Below are 18,219 nucleotides of genomic sequence, written 5' to 3'. Positions count from 1 at the left end.
TCACCTTTGTGCATTTTGTAACAAGGGGAGGGGTTCTGATAATGGAATGGAAGTACTGGAATTGAGGCTGACAAAGAGGAAATGATCTGTCAACAAATCACAGGACTTACACAATAGTTTTAAAATGGCATTTTCAATATTTTTTTGATATTATATTTTCTATAGTATGCAATGTAGCTGGCTGTCAGCACGGTATGTGAAAGCGTTGTTAGAGCAGCATTATTTATAGTGATGTTTTCCATCCATCCATCCATCCATTCGCTTCCGCACATCCTGTTAAGGGTCGCGGGGGGGCTGGAGCCTATCCCAGCTGTCATAGGGCGAGAGGCAGGGTACACCCTGAACAGGTCGCCAGCCTGTTGCAGGGCCAGTGATGTTTTTTTTAAATAAAAAAAAACTAAAGTGCAAAAAAAAATTTTTATTTTTATATATCTTTTTAATGACAAAAATATATTTATGCCACAGATCGCTGAGTCTTAGGGCATCAACACTTCACTTCCTGAGGAAAACTCTATGACAAAGGCCTGCATTGATGCATTAAACAATGATATCTATTCAACTATTGCCAATCTGAGCTGCCTGAAATTTGCTCGAATGTTCTTTTACTTTGATGCAGTAGACTGTGGAGCCACATCACTGCCATTTGTTTAAAAAAATGGATTTATGAAGGATATGCAAATTTACATACAACATTATCTGTTTCCAAGCCCTCCTTATGTAATCTGGATGGGTGTCTCTTTGGGCAAGTTCAGGCTCTTGAAACTGAAATTCAAATGACATGCACAGATATTTATCTTGTTTTAGTGTCTGGATTTCACCTCCTGTTTACAATATAACACTCAAGTACATGACAGTTTTGCAGTTTTAGGTGATCAGCGATGTATTCAGGCTGGCTGCCCTGAAATTGATTACAGCAGTGTGATGCTGTTGTCTTTGTCAGTTTTCAGATGAAAAATATTAAAGACCTGTACCCTAGTGCCATTTTTACTTTATGGTTTTATTTATGTTGAGTTAAGTTGGTTGTATCGGTATCATTTGAATAGTTGGTGTTACAGTTTTTCAGTAAAACATTTCAAAGCATTCACACATCCTGACTGATACGCAGCACCTGCATGACCCATCTTGCATCTCAGAAAGTCCTCATAATAACATTTCATTATTTATGCTTATTTTTTGCATTAAATCTAGAACAAAACTTGGGACCCAGCAGTAATCTACAAGACCTGCAGAGGACCCTTTTATAAAATTAAATTGCAACGTTTTCAGTTGTTTTTGGATAACTATTCTCCAGAATGTGCAATCATGTTGCCTTTTTTATAATAATTCCCTCTACTACTGACACTAGTGTACTGTGAAAAATGGTGGCATACCATATATTGATCTATAAAGTTACATCAGCATTCACCATCACTGCTGCTCTTGGCTCCACTCCTCTGTGACTCTAAACCAAATCTGGTTTAAAGTCCTTGAAGAGCTTTAGTCTTGTTTGGATACGTGGTTTTAGAGGAGAGGAAGAGGAAAACAGATATAAATGCAATGTCTCACTTGAAAAAACTTGAAAAAGCATTTTACTCTATTGCTGCGCCTTGCTACATGTGTAAATGCACATACAGTAGAGCATTGTATCAGTAGTGTTGACAAAGCATCAAGAAATACTTTCTGCAACTGAAGTATTTTACGTACGCTTGTATTTTACATCTTTCAGGACATTTTACAAAGACAGCAGCTTTTCTTTTGTGGATGATTTTATATGTCAGTTGTATCAACTGAGCTTTGTTAAGCAATAATATTTATTGGTGCTCAAAACAGATGTATCAGTTCATTGCAACTGTACAGATTTTCCAAAACTATTTGCCCTTTATATTTATATTACAAAATATAAATATAACGCATGATATAACATGAATGCATTTGCGTCATTTCTCAGGCACTTATGATTGCAAACATGATGGCTTGATTTTTCTCAGACTCCAACCAAACTGTAACCAATAAATAAATAGTGATTGTGGTTTTGATGACATAGACAAATTAAAATTGTATATGTCATCAGATCAGGAAATGCTTCACAAAAAAAAAATCAGTATACTTGACATCTGTATATCTTGACATGTCAAGATATACAGATTTTTTTTTATTTTTTTTTTGTTCCCCAGAAAGCTGATCTCACCCCTTTTTCTTTAAGCTTCATTCTTTTGGTGGTGTTGTGCCTGAGTCCACAGTTGAGTGGCGATAATGTTGAATCTGCAGGCAGGGTGCTAACGTCAAAACAAAACATTAGCAGTATGTATGTTGGAACCATTGCTCTGTTTGAAGTTTTGTTGTGGAAAGTTAGAGGTTCCCTTGAATATTAATCACAACTTTGGCTTAGTCTCAGTGGCCTATCATTACGTGCTGTTGTCTCCATAAAAAGCTTTTGTTCTAGGAACCACTTTGCTATTGTCAGCACAGCCAGTGACCTGTATAGGAACCTCAGATAAATGTAAACATGCCACAGTACACCATATACTGAGAACTGAAACATATTGATTCTGGATTTTCCCTGTGCTCCGCTGCCTGAGCCACTCACCGATATTAAACCTCTCACTTCCTTTTTGAAGCCGCTTTGTTTACCAGCCAACACGCTATTTTTACAAGAGGCCTCTGCCTGCTCACAAACTCAGTTTACTATTGAAAACAATGTGTTCTCCTAAGCACGTATTTTGTTTAAAACAGCACAAATATCGTTGTAACCTCTGATCTTATGTTGGAAGTGCATCAGAAGAGAGACGGACTGAAGCAGTAATTTAGGCTGGGAATTGGACTTCATCCCAGGCCACACAAAAACAACCAGACAGCTAATTTAGAAGGATAAACCTACGTATACATTAAGGATGTCACAGTATCAGAATTCTTGCAGTTTATGCTACCAAAAGGGGGAAAAAATACAATAATAATCACTCAATAATGAACTCACCTTTAACTCTTATTTTCTCACTGTATTGGTAAATTAGTTAAATTCAAAATAAGAGTGGAGGTGGAGACACTTATGTGTGTCTTTGGCCTGTGGATACTATGGCAAGAGCACAGAGTTAAACTCTGCATATTCTAAGAGTTCCCTAGAATCACTCCTGCATGTTTTATTACAGCTGTCAAGTTGACCGTTCACAGCAGGCCAAAAATGACCCTCAGGCTATGGAGAAATGTCCCAGTAGACAGTCAGCCACTGCTTCTTAGCATCTACAACTAACAGATTTCTGAGTGAATAGTTGTAAATGCAAGTGAAACCACACACACACACATACATATATATATATATATATATATATATATATATATATATATATATATATATATATATATATATACACACACACACGTGGTATATATACATGGTAAAGTAGGTCAGTACCCTAGTGGCTTCCACTGTCGTGTATGTCATTTTAAAAGTTAAACTTCCAGAGGAAGAAAAAAAAAAAAGGATGCGCTGCATTTTAGTCAAGACAGAGTTCACTGGTAAGATGAATCATTCAGCGCTTCTCTCTTCTTGTTGTCACGGAAAGAAAGTATTGGTATTACATGTTCTTTTATTTATTTAAAAACAGGTGACCATTTAAAAAATATGAGACATTTTTAATAATTAGTTAAATTTAGTTCAGTTAGATTTATATAACGCCAATTCTCAACAATATTTACTTCGAGGTGCTTTCCATTCAGTTCAGTTTTGTTTATATAGCACCAAATCACAACAAAAGGTCATCTCAAGAGCTTCCTTTTAATGGGAAGAGACCTTTTGCAGAAGCGGAGTCAGGGAGGGGCAGCCATCTGCTGTAAGTTGTTGGGAGTTAAGGGTTAAAGAAGAAAGAGAGCATAGACATTGTTAGCGCTACCTTAACAAAATAACAATAACAATGAGACAATATTAAGTACTGTAATGTTGAATATTTCCAACAACTTTCATTTTAAGAGAAAATCTGAGGCCTTTATTTACATTTATTCATTTTGCCTACACATTTGTTTCAACAGTGATTCCACTATGGACCAAGAAATTATCACAAACCACTATAATGATTACTATAGTAACATGTTAAAAGCGCCTTCTGCATTTGGTTAGATATTTTCAAAGTATTCAGCCTACACTGGTTCAGAAATGCACTCTCATTTTAAAAGCAAAAATCTTCAGCTTCCTCCTTCGGCTCCTCCTTTTAGGGGTCTTTGATTTGGCAAATATTTTACACCGGATGCCCTTCCTGATGCAACCCTCCCTGTTTATCCAGAATTGGGACTTAAGAGTGCACTGGCATACACATTTGATTTGCTTAATTTTTCACTAATTTCTGCTTTGGAAATTAGTGAAATGAGTAATGGAATATTGTCAAAGATGTTCGTACATTTGACAAAATCACCTTCTGCCAACTCTGCAGTTCACAAATTTCCTTAGAGATGGCGTTTGATTTCTTGCTCTCCTTGATGGTGTTATCCACACAACAGATATTACAAAGTGAGCATTAGTGTTATGCTTGCAAAAATTTGTTTGTGAAAGACTCATACAGATCTGCAGATTGTGATCACTGACTAGAGTGACTCATTTAGTTGCATAGTGAATTACCTTGGCTAGAATTTTTATTGATGGTCGACTGTGACTTTTTTGATGTGGGGAACTTAAAACATTAAAATTCAGTAGATTTCACTGTTTAAACGCCACTCTGCATTTAATCATTAGTTATTATTAATCTCTGGCTCTCTTCCACAGCATGTTTTGTTGTCTTGTCTCACTCCCCTCACTCCCAACTGGTCGTGGCAGATAGCAACCTCTCCCTGAGCCGAAGGTTAAAAGGGAGTTTTTCCTTCCCACTGTTGCCAAGTGCTTACTCATAGGGGGCTGTTTTGATTGTTGAGTTTTCTCTGTAATTATTATGTAGTCTTTATCTTACAATATAAAGTGCCTCAAGGCGGCTGTTTGTTGTGATTTGGTGCTATATACCTCAAATTTAAGTGAATTGAATAGGTTATTATCAGTTAATGTGTCAATAATTGATCCTATCCTTTATCTTACATTCTATAAAGCATCAGGAAGTAGTGGAAAGACTTTCCAGAGTAATTATTGTAATTATTACTATTTTCAGCCCTGTTTATAATTGTAATTACAGATCCAAATCTAAACAATATTGCATTACTCTGACACAGTGGGGTCAGTTTGGGGGTTTTAAAGAAATATCGATGGAGGGACAGCTATACGTGTGGAGCAGCTGAACTCTCCAAGCTCAGAGCCTCTAAGTATTTGAAAAGTTGTTGTATTTGTTGAGTGTTCAAATCTGGTGCACTAACTTTAGCTACTGCTATAATGTACCTGCATATAAAAGTGGCATGTTAGAGTAGGAGGGTATGCGAGCACTTCACATTCACTGTGAGGGCTCTACAGGAGTGCTGGGGTGGAGCTGATATCGTTAAACCACAGTGTGTTGTGTGGACGATTTAAGCTGTGGTTGTGTAGGATTTGAAGTACTTATAGGGGTCTCAATATGTAAGCTAATGAGTAATGGAATATTTTCTCTGCATAATTAGTATATTTTTTACAATGTGTAGTTGGTGATAGGAGTTGATGTAAATTAAGCTTTATTTATGAGCACTTAGCATTTATTTTGCACAGGACAGCAGACCAGACCGGAGGAGAGGGAGACGGAGAGCAGGGGAATGAGCAGGAAATAGCCCAGGGTGGAACCAAAGCCAGGCCCCTGTATTTTCCTTTGAGCGTATGGGTCGGCTGCTCAACCCAGTAAGCTATTCAAACGCCCCACAGATTAGATTTTATTCATATAGAGAAATTCCCCTAGCTTTTGTCAGTTGTCGTCTGTAAATGGACAGCTTAGTTTTTGTAAACAATAGTTTGCTTGTTTCTACAACCATGGCCTTCCAGCACTGAAAACACAGACGGCTCACACCTACTGTATAAGTAAGATTTAGTCCAAAAACTGTTTTTTGGTTTAAATTTCTGCAAAAGCACAACAAAAAAAATCTTTGTAGTCGTGCAAATTCAAAGAGTCAGGTTTGCTGATCTTGTACTGCTGCAGTGTAGTTAGAGTAGCTCTGGTGTGTGTGTGTGTGTGTGTGTCTGTGTGTGTGTGCGCTTGCATGTGCATATATGTGAAAATAAAACTCATTATGTAGTGTTCTGCATGTTCTGTCAACATAGAAATTGATCATTTTACTAGTGTAAGTATATAAATAATGTTTTTAGGGATGAATATGAATAGAGTGATTAAGAGGAGTTGAAAACCTTGATTTTATCTATTAGTCAAGATCTATTTATTATTTATAATTTTCAAGGCATCTTATTACTGCAGCATCAGTGAGTCAATGCAATATTTTTTACTATGAATCCTCAAGGGAAAACTGTCCTGCTGTAGAAAATTTCAATGCGCAAGGCCAAAATAAAAGAGGAAGAGGATGCAAAAGGATATAAATAGCACCACAGCATTTTTTAAATAATTGCTTTATAAAAGAAAGATATGATATGAAGATATCAATATTAAAAGTTGACCGCCCACATCTGAGCTTCTGTCACCTTCTTTTTCTCTCTCACACACACGCAGACTTCATGCTTAGTTAAAACACACCCACACGAAAAGGCCCCTTTGCATCTGTCTGCTGTGTGTGGGATGAGTTTTCAGACAGGGTCTCATGTGTCAAACAATACACTGACATGTGAATGGTGAGAAACAAAACTTGAAAAAAAAAATTCAGAAGACTTTTGGCACAGACTGTTAAACCAGGGTTCCCATCACTTTCTCTCTGACCCATATAGGAAAGTTAATGGGTTAGAACTTTGTAGTTTTAAATAACAAGTGTGTCACCTCTGCCAAAAGGTTTGCAATTTTTAGCCCTGTTAGTTATTGGGATACCTCTAAAACCCTGTGTATTATTTACAGAGAAAGTCAGGCACTCCATATCAAAACGTGTCTGTGGTTTTTCAGGAATTATTTTTAATAAGGAATTCATTAAATGTTATTTATTTTATATATATATATATATATATATATATATATATATATATATATATATATATATATATATAACATTTCATTTATTCTTTGTTTAAAAAAATATTTTTAAGGATTGTTTGATATCACTGATATCAAACAATCCAATCATGCATATTTTACTTAATTATGAAACGATGTGTAGTCATCCAGCATCTTTCAGTGGTTAACATGTGAGAGACAATGAATTCCAGCAATGAGGGCATCCCGCTTTCTCTCCAGAAAATTTTAATTATGTGCAGCAATGAAAACAAGGTCATTTTAGTTTTCTGAGAGAATTCAGCTGCAGAGCTGTTCTTAAGCGGCACTTCACAGGTAAATAATGGGTGCTTCGCACATGATAAATGCACGCAGCTCTTTCCGTACGGAAACTGTATTTCTGAATAAGAGCGTGCTGTGTGTGTGAGTGCATGTACGTGTGTCTGTGCGCGCGTGTGTGTATACCTCTGCACAAACTTTGCACCATTCATATGGAGACATTTATGAGTCAGCTGAAAGGAGTGTGATATCATATTGCACCCAAGAAAATGATAACATCAAAGAATTTGGTCAACATTTTATGTAAGCTTTAACACTACAGATTTCCCAAACATTTTTATAGTAATATTCAAAATGTTGAAAATTAAAACATGTTGCAAACATAGAACAGATGAAAGATTTTTCATAGCAACTATGCTAGTATGATTCACAGTGGTGTATAATGGCTGTTATATTGGCCCATTGGATTGTTTTGTGGTGTTGTCGTATATTACCAATGCTAGACTAAGCACAAAGCAAACCTAACTTATGTCCAGAGAATTTTGTAGGGGTGTATTTACATTAATAAACATAAATGTCATACCAACTGTGTGCTTTAGAAAAAAAAACTAGCAACACTGAGATTCCTCAGTTCCTAAAAATTAGGGGAAAAATGGGAAAATTAAATTAAGACCTTTGTTTTATATTTAAACAAATGCCATTAAAATTAAAATTTCAGATGCATTTGATTTACAGTTTGAGAATCTTTAGATAATATATCTGCTCATTTTGAAAGCTGTGTTTCCAGGACTCAATTCTTTGCAAGGTGATTTGCTAAAGTGGGGATTTTATTTCTTTTAATTTTGCAGGGCTAAGACACAGGATTGAGAAACAGCTTCACCGCAGGACTATCAGGCTGGTTTCCACCACATTCACCCATCCTGACAAGCGATGGGGAAACCACCCCAGCAAAATTCATCTGGTAGGAGTGAGCACATTTGTAAACTACTGTACTTGGCAGTCTGATTAGTGTCTTGCTGATTATATCAAACGTGTTTATCCGATTTTAATCCTTAGCTATTCCTACTGTGTGTAGGTAATGTGACATGGATTATATATTTGCAAGTGTAGCCAAAGATAAAACATGGGAAACCCCTGACCTGCAGTAAAAGTGGTTTACACGCCTACCTGACATTACCTTATTTTGTGGTAGTCTGCTCTCCTCCAGCTTGCAGTTGCAGACTATAAAAGCACTTCAGCCAGGAATAATTTCACCTCATCTTGTCAATTTTGTGATATTCTTATATTTTGCCTAAATTAGTAAAGCCTGTAGTTCATTAGTCATTTAGGGTATCAAAAGTCCTCCAACAGTGTGTCTCAGTTTCTGTATGCAGATTACAGCAGGGCAATGCTGTGATTCCCTCTGTGTGTTTTTGAGCAACAAACCTTATCTATGTTGCCTATCGATATTCAGTTTCAACAAATCTCTGCATACAGTATAAACAAGTGCAACTACAGTGTCGAATGTAGGGCCTGTGTGCCTTGTTTAAGATTGGCTAAAATAATTATAGCATGAACAACTGTTTTTGCAAGTTTTATCCACTGATCTAAGATTTGCTTCAGTTATCTTCCAGTCATAAGTCTGCTTTCTTCACAATAAGCAAAGGGACAGCATACATCCAGCATTGTGTATACTGTAATATGAAAGCTGAACTGTATGGAAAAACATTTTTTAAAAATCTAACGTAGTTCTCTTACTCCATCTGTATTTTAGTCTCTGTGGTGGACTGTGAGTGTGACTGCAGCAGTTCAGATTAATTAAATAAAGTGGACTCCAGTCATTTATCAGCATGTTAATGGTCAATATTGTGAATGTCATGTTGTCAGATGGAGGAAAACAAAATGCAACTGTCACCAGGGGAAACTCATACTGTAAATGCATGTTTTCAGAGAGACTACCTGGAAACAGAGGGAGTCTCCCTGAAATAAACAGAAGAAATATAAAAATGGCAATAAATTAGGAAAACCGTAGATGAAGTTGGAGTGGAGGCTAAGTCCAAAAGTGCAGCAAGTAAGGGAAAGCGAGACCTTTATGTGAGATTATATGATAATTTTCTTTATTGTGCTAAATGGACAGAAAGCCTATTTGTCGAAGAAAGGCAAAAATGTCTTTCTGGAACTCCCATAAACATCTCTGATTATAAAACTGTGATTATTCCCACTGGATTACTGTGATTTGACCCACCAGTCACAACATGTTTGCATCTTTATCACAGTAATTTAAATGTGATTAAGTTGAGAATGTGTGACAATAGCAGCTTTTTTTCCCCCTGACAGTTTGGTGGAAAGATTGCAAGGATAATATGTCAAGTTGAAGAGGCTTGTTGGTAGATTTTACTCTTCTGTCTCTTACTAAGACTGTTGGCATGTTAGCAAAGCTACTAAATTTGTTACTACATTCAAACACAAATGCAGCAAATGCAACAATAGATACTCAAATATGAAAATTAACTGATTAAGGAAACGTTTCATATTAAAGTAAAGATCTAGAGAGGAATTTAACAATTCCACCTTGAGCAAGAAACTGATTAAATTGGGGAGGAAAAAAAGTCAAATTTTGTGGCAATGTGAAAATTTTTTGCAAATCATTCTATGATTACTGATAGATTTCTTTTTAACTGGAACTCCACCTTGTGCTTGTGCAATAATTGTCATCCCTGAATAGTAACGTGAAGTAGCCTGTTTACAATAATTATCTTAACAGGCTTGATTAAACTGCAGTTGGAATGAGATTAGCATTAAGTTAGAAATTTTCCTTTAGTCACAATAGTTAGGATACCAGTCCCTGAGGCTTGGTCCAGTACTATGTTTTTAATTCTTTCAAATGAAAAGTGAAAATTGAATGCAGACCTGCAAGGCTTTTTTTTTTTCTGTCAGCCACATAATTTAATTAGCCAACTCTCTTCAGGGTACGTGCATGAGAGCAAGTGCAGCATGATGGTTTCCAGTCTGTTCCACACGCACAGATGTACAAACACGGTTGTTTCCATCACTTAAGAGGACACTGACACACTTCCTGGAGACTTGCCCCAGCCATAACCACTACTTACCTTAAACCAAGTCTTCTCCCCAAAATTAATTTGCACCTACAGGAGACTTATTTTCCCCACTAATAGGGAGCTGAGCCATACACTGTGATTGTGTAAACTGATTTTATGACCCTACAAAATGAGTAATGCAAGTATGCACGCACCCACTAAGCAAAAAAAAAAAAGTAGCAGATGTTATAGATTTTCCCTCTTGTGCAAAGCAGCCTGTATTCCTTTACTTGTTTTGACAGCTGTGTGTATGCGTGTATGTGTGTGTGTGCATGACCATATCACAATTTGTGGTAAATGTCCCAACTCTCGTTCTGGTCTCTGGCTGAGCCATTTATCTCCATATCCATCTCTCTAGTCAGCAAGTGAACTCCTTCTTTTGTAAAAAGCGAAAAGAAAAAAAAAAAGAGGAGTCCAGTGGAAAATAAATCAGTCACTCCCACTCTCTTAGCACAATACTTGTATACCCACATGGACATACAGCAATTAAGAATTGAGAATAGTTAAAAATCTATAAGCTATGGCATTTTTGTTTGTAGCTTCTACTGGAAAATTATGAAGTAAAGTGGCATGCACAATGATTACAGCTACTGAAAGAAATTAGGTAAACCCTCAGACTCTTGATCTATGTGTATTTTTTTTTTAACCTTACAGTGAAACTTTGAGTTGTTAGTTATCTCATACAATGAAGTCTTTATGACCAGCGTGCACATTACAGCAGCTAATGACTCTAATCTTATCTGCTCCTTTAGCTTAAGAACATGTGAGTTAAAGTATTACTCAAAACTTAAGAAACAAATTGTGAAATTAAATGCAACTAAAAGCAGATATTGTGTATTTTTTTAATCAATACAGAGTCAAAGTGAACATGAAGTACCCATATGTGTTATGTAAATCAACCAAGCAAACAGTGTTTTTGATAGGATTGTTGTTTTCAAAGCTTTGAACTGTGTTAAATGTTGTAGGCGGCTTTCGCATCATTTGATCACAAGGGATCAGTAAGACAACTGAAAATGCTGATTTATTTTGCTACATGCTCCGTTGCACTGGGCGTCTCTGAGCTCTGAAAGCTTACCAGATTGTTAGTTTGCTCTTAACAGTTTTTTTGTGTGCTTTCCAGTGTTTACATATATTGAAAACAAGTCAAGTTATCAAGTGCTAAAGAATTTTAAAGATGTGAAATACTTATTGATGTAGTTAGATATTTTTAAGTGTTTTATGTTTGCGTTAGTATTGTAAAAGCCAGTAAAAGTTCAAAATAATCTACTCATGCGGCCTTGCAGTGCTTGCCATTACTTAGGCTTCATTACAAAGTTAATGAAAACTTACTTTAATAACTGTCTGTGGTGTGTGTTGTGAGACACATGAGACACATTTATTTGGAAGCAAAATTGAGTGGCACAGAGAGGAATAAACAGGACAAAAACAATCTGGCAGAGAGGATTGACAGGAGGATGTTATCCACTACACAAATTCCTCGCGTTCACCTTTGATCTCCAGCCAATGCATACATCTGGTGTTAAGTACTCCGAAGCCTGCTTATTGCTGATGCAGGTTTCCAATTCATCAAAAGTGACAATAAGAGAACACATCCACTCATCCATCAAGCTGCATCATCTCCTTTCACCAATAATGAATAGAGTGACTTAACAGAGAAATCCCATGGCATAACCTGTGATCTTTAACCAGTAAGCAATTTGTGTTAACACTCACGGGCTGCACATAATAAATGTAAAGTGAACATCAGCTAGCTTCAAACATATTGTAGCATGATGGATGCAAGAAAATCTTTTATTCCTTTAATCCATCAGCCCTCCCACTATATCACATAAGGCAGCATACACTTTACACACTAAACACCTATTTTTCATAGTGGTACTGTAGATGTTGCTCCATATTGGTTTGTAGGATACTTCAAAGTAGAATGGGAGGCAGAGCCTTCAGCTTTCAGCCCCCTCTTCTGTGGAACCAACTCCCAGTTTGGTTTCAGGAGACAGACACCCTCTCTACTTTTTAAGATTAGATTTAAAACTCTGAACCATCCCTTAGTTATGCTGTAATGGGCCTAGGCTGCTGGAGGGTTCCCATGATGCACTGAGTATCTCTTCTTCACTCACCTCTTTTCGCTCTCTCTGTTTATACACCACTCTGCATTTAATCATTAGTTATTATTAATCTTTAGATCTCATCCGCATTATGTTGTCTCCCTCCCCTCAGCCCCAACTGGTCATGGCAGATGACTGCTCCTCCCTGAGCCTGGTTCTCCTGGAGGTTTCTTCCTGTTAAAAGGGAGTTTTTCCTTCCCACTGTTGCCAAGTGCTTGCTCACAGGGGGTCGTTTTGATTGTTGGGTTTTCTCTGTAATTATTGTAGGGTCTTTACCTTACACTATAAAGAGCCTTGAGGCGACTGTTTGTTGTGATTTGGTGCTATATAAATAAAATTGAATTGAATATCTCTTTGTTGCTTTATGTCCTTGCAATATCAAGTCAGGTATTTTTATTTTTTACAGCTTATGTAAATTGAATCTTGCCAGGCATTAAAAAAAACATGCTTAAAATGTAGAAATAGCACTAAACGTTTACTTTGTCAATATGCAGCCAGTTAAACAACAAATGGTGGCTCCTGTTTGGGAGGTAGAGTGGATTGTTGAAGTGTCCTTGGGCAAGATAGTGAACCCCAATTTGGCCCTGATGAATCTATTGGAGCGTAGGTGTGTGTGATAGAAAACCGCGCATCACAGGGATGTGATGGACCTGGTTTGGCTAAACACCACTGGAATTGGAATTGGCCTGGAGTGCTGATGGTAGCATTTGCTTTTGTTTTTCTTAGATTTGGAGCATGTGTCTCTAGACTTCTGTGCTTGTATTTATACTGTTCTTACGGGCCACTGTACCTGCTGATGCCTTTTCTTTCACAGGACTGTTTTTTTATTTCTTGTGTGGCACTTTGCAAATGAGGATTCCGTTACTTTGGCAATCTCAGTTTAAAAGGAAATATTAAATAAGTGCAAGGTTATGAATAACAGCCCCCCCCCCCAAAAAACAAACAAACAAACAAGCGAACAAACAAACAAAACAAAACATTGCACTTCAAATCTAACCTCTCACGGAGCCTAATCTATGAAGAACTAGTCTTCATATTCAGCAAAATGGCACAAATTTCCTATTTTGTCTTTAGAAAAATATTTATTTATATTAATATATTCATGCAGAGATGGGATGTTATTAAATATCTTAGCATGTTGAGTTTCTTTTTGATAAATGCACTCTGCACTAAGGCAAACAGGGAAGACAAAGCACAGAGTCATCCATCAGACTGGTTAATCGGGTCCTGTCTCATGAGTAAATTATTTATCAAACTTATATGTCTTTGTTCTTAGAGAAAAGGATCGCAGTAGTGAACAGACACTCCCGTTTTATCCCCCTTTCTTCAAAAAGTTGTTTACTTTTGAGGAGAAGCTGACTGTGTTATATTGCTCTGAGTGTGAGCAGTTTGAGTTCTCGGGCCATTGTACAAATCAGTAAGGGTATTTATGTAACAGTGTGCTGAGATCTGGCCATTGACTGTAATATCAAACCCTAAAAATGCTGCAAGCAGTGGAATTGAAACATCTTTCGCAGCAATATTCAGTCTGAAACTAAGTGGCCCTCCACTTTAAAAGGGCAACAGACTAATTCATCTCCTCAGCTGTTAACAGAATGATTAATAGCATCACCAAAGCTGAAAAATTTCAAGCCATAGTCTGTAGTCGCTACAATGGCGACAGTGTGAGGAGAGAGGTTGGGTTATAAATGGAAGACTGTAATTTATCTTGTTGCACTTCTTACAAGGTCTTTAATCACAGTGTCCACCTATGGTACTTTAAGATTGCTTAAAGACATTCATCCTCAGGAGAAGATCCTGTCAGTTAGGGGACAACTGGAGAGATTTGTCTTAATAATGGTAGTTGTGTACAGTTTGTGTACTGTATCTGTTTATATTGTGTGGATTTACATAAGATGGCTTAGTTTCTGGGGATGTCAACTGTGTTATCTCTCTCAAAACCAATTTCAAATAAAACTGCCAAAAGCAGAAAATTTATACTTGTGTAAAATGCAAAGAGAAGAGCAGGAAATGCAAATGACTGCATTAGTCATTAAAAAAAAAACAAAAAAAAAAGCTGATTTGATCAAATCCTTGAAACAGGGGATCTGTATTAGCAAACCGGTATGTCTGACCAAAATAAGACACCATTTAACAAAAATAACTAAATAAGATGGGGATTGTAAACATGGATGATGAGTCATAATTATCAATATTGTTGTGTTAAAAAATAACCACAATTTGAAATAAAATATGCATTTTAACTGCTGCATATTTTTCAGAATAAAATGACTATGCATATGTTGTTACCAGAATAGTGCAAATAGAAAACATATGGTCCATTCTCAGTAAAAATTTCTTTTGCTTGCAACTGAGTATAAGCTTTCCAGAAATTCATCTGCTAAAGGCCTTAAGTGTAAATGTCTGCTAACAGCTTTCATCTTTTCCATTGATGCACAAGGGCTCCTATTGTCTGTTGTGTAGCCAAAACTGTAGGGCTCTTTTTCTCAAGGCAGAGCCTCAGAAATTCTTTGCTTTAGTCTGTTTAGACTGGGCAGACGGGGTCCATCATGACTAAGCAAACCATGGCCACATCAAAGCCACCCTAATTATTAGCCTCAAAAGTAAATCTGATACATTAAATTATGTTTATTTGAGCACAAGTTTCAGGAACCTTAATTGACCCCAACCATATTTAACCTTGCTTTAATTATGAAAAAGTCTGTTTTATTTTAGCACCTCCAATGTTAAAAACATGACTAAACAGTTAATAAATGTCAAGCCTGTAATATTTTACTCACTGTAATTCACTGTAGTTTTTGGCAGAGGTTATGCTTGTATGCTCAATGGGGTGTTATAAGATTGTATAGCAGAAGAAAATAACCAGCAGTTGATAATTGGTTAATGACTTTGGCTTGGGGGCTCAGAGAAAGCTTTCACTTTATTTTAACTGTTTCAAGCCAGAACTGTGAGTGATTATTTATTGTCTTCAGTAAAAAGCCATGAAAACTGTAACTATAGAACTGTAATTTTAAGAGTAATTACTGCAGATATCCAAAGCGTTCACAAGCTTTTTTCTTGAAACTGTTATCGTCGTGCACAGACTGTTTCCTCTGCAGGGAAGTTTCTTTTGAGGCCGCAAATTATGCTCTTTAGACAGCTAGACTGATAACTCAAGTCTCACCTGCTTCAGAGCTGGCGAGGCTTGTGAGTAGTCTCAGATACAGCCAAGTTGAACAAGCTAATCTGGGTCAGGGTAAAGATAGCTATCCAGAATTATCTTCCAGGTTTTAAACACTTATGATCAGTAACAGAAAAGCAAATGCAGCCACTCTTTTAATTTTTCTAGCATAATGATTTCACTTTTCATGCAATGCTAGGAAATCTGTATAAAAGTGAGGGCACATATGATGCATATAGTCACCGAGTCTGTATATAAAACACAATATAGTGTGTATGTGAATAAATGAAACGGCATATCTTTTATTAATAGTTTATATTAAAGGTAAATAAAGAACTGTAAATAAGCCTGGAAGGCTCAGTTTCATGCTCTTCACCTCACCAGGTGAGGGTGCATTATATATGCACAGGCTGCACAGCATATAATCCCCCTATAAGCAAATGCATTACTGCATGCAGTATTATGCATGGTTGTCTGGACAAACTGGCATAAACAAGAAAAGGAATAGAAGATGATGAATGGGAGGATGTCTTTGAAAAGTGAGTTTCTTTTTAATTATTTTCATGTCTAAACATAACTTCTCTAATTGCCGAGCCTTTGTCTGTGGAAAAAAAAGGAAGGAAAAAGAAGCAACACTTTGGTTTAATAAGAGTGGAGAATCATCTCTGGATTGTGAATTAGTTTGTATTTTTAGTCATGATCACAGCCCGACATTTCCTTTGTTTTGATCAGTGTTGCCAGAGAGCGAGAGAGAGGCTACAGTGATGTTGAACAATTTAACACAGATGTTTATGTGAATTTATAAACACTAGGTTGTAGCAAAGAAATAACATCTACTACATTTTCCAGTCCAGTTGTTTTTTGTCTAGACCTGTTTGTGTTTACAAAGGTGGTAATTATCTACTCTAAGTGTACAGAATCCCACTTTTACTAAAGTTAGAAAAAGCTAAGTCTCCTAACTTTGCTGTTGACTATATTTGAAAAAGCACAGTTAAGAATTGATACACTTTTGAGATAAAGGATTATGTGGTCGCCTAGGATTCAGTGTAGCTCTTCATAAAATCATGTATTTCATAAACTTTTGTGAACTCTAAAAACATATCTGATGAAGATAAAAACATACAACCTTCCCACTGTAGCTGTATATTTTCTGATAAAGAACTGTGCATGTCTTCATGGTGTTCAGTTCTAGTATCTGAAAAAGAAATATGAGCTGAATCTCACTCCCAGCGTGCTGGATTCTGCATCAGTTTTCAACATGCAGCGATCACTGTGAGCAGGTATATTTTGAGTTAACAGTTGTGAGTTGATAAAGAATTCAGTGGGTTTGTTCTCAGTTGTTGTTGTTTCAGTTTATTTTTTTTTTGAAAATGTTTAGTTTTATTGAGTTTTCATTAATTTTAAGTTTTAGTCTTATTAAACGTTGTAGTGTGGGCGGTATTTCTCGGGGCAGAACTCTAGACGTTACAGTACTTTGTGAAAGCAGTTGACTCATAGTCATGTAGCCACAGGTTATCACATTGTTACTAAAATATTATTATACTATTACTAACTTTTTTTTTGCTGCAAAGGGATTGTTACATTTCCTTCCACATTATTACTCCTCATTATTGCACATTACATAATTTTCAGTCTAATATTACTCAGTTAAAAAGCACTGCTGATGCCTGATGCAGTTAAATGGTATTATGTGATTACCAACACTTTATTCCCCCCATTCCTCACTATTACTATATTATTACCAAGCTGTAAGATGAAATGCTACCAAAATTTGTTGCAATAAAGAAAATTCTTCCTGCCTCCTTACTTGACTTTAGTTGCCAGGAACGTTTGCTTTTCATTATTCAGTATAACCAGTCCAGCAATGATGCCAAAGTACACCTTGTTTAAATCTAGGAGGCACTGACAGCTTTGATATAAAAGGATGTAATTGGCGCCTTGGTAATGAGAACAGGGGTAACATGCAGGTGCAATCTTTATTTTTTAACCTGAAAAATAGGCTTATAACACTTTCTTCAGCTCTGGGTAGTAGCGGTAGGCATTGCTATCAGACCTCATACAGTCTATACCTACATTACAATACAGCAATCTTCATTAATAGTGCAGCGTGTAGTAGCCTGAGAAAGACCTTAGAGTTAGTAAAAAGATGCTGCTATTTAAGCATTCCTGGGAATAATTCAGCTCAATTTGATTTACAGTATATATAGCACCACTTCACAACAACAGCTGTGAAGTGGTGCTATATAAATCTAGTGGCGCTAGACATTCAGTGACTTTTACAGTGTCATCAGCTTGGTATCGAGAGAGAGAAATACTCTCACCTCCTTCAATTTATGCACTTAATTAAGAGATTTCATCCTTCAAAAATTTCCAAAGGCTGTTGGAAAAGAATCAGCCAGTTAGCATGTGTAAATCCGATAACTGAACCTGGCAAATGCAGTTCAGGGTGCCCTCCATATAACTATAACATGCAACTGGGCCCAGTAGCAGCAAGTGAGCATCACCTCAGGCAGGTGAATGCTCAGTATGCTGTCATTATCTTACAAGGCTTTATTTTAGAATTAAATCTGAACACTATGTCTTAATCATTTTTTATTTTTGGT

General features: G+C 36.6%; 1 long non-coding RNA gene across 2 annotated transcripts in view; it reads left to right on the top strand.

Moving 5' to 3' along the window:
* The window catches only part of LOC115793719 (uncharacterized), a 90,361-nt gene that overhangs the window by 64,779 nt on the left and 7,363 nt on the right, over window positions 1-18,219 (top strand). For both annotated transcript variants that reach the window (XR_004021123.1, XR_004021122.1), the window contains one exon: window positions 8,123-8,235. This is a non-coding gene — a long non-coding RNA (uncharacterized LOC115793719). The remainder of the gene's footprint in view (window positions 1-8,122; window positions 8,236-18,219) is intronic.

This window comes from Archocentrus centrarchus, chromosome 15 (assembly GCF_007364275.1).
Source record: "Archocentrus centrarchus isolate MPI-CPG fArcCen1 chromosome 15, fArcCen1, whole genome shotgun sequence".
Lineage (NCBI taxonomy): Eukaryota > Metazoa > Chordata > Actinopteri > Cichliformes > Cichlidae > Archocentrus > Archocentrus centrarchus.
This window is presented reverse-complemented; position numbering and strand designations above follow the sequence as displayed.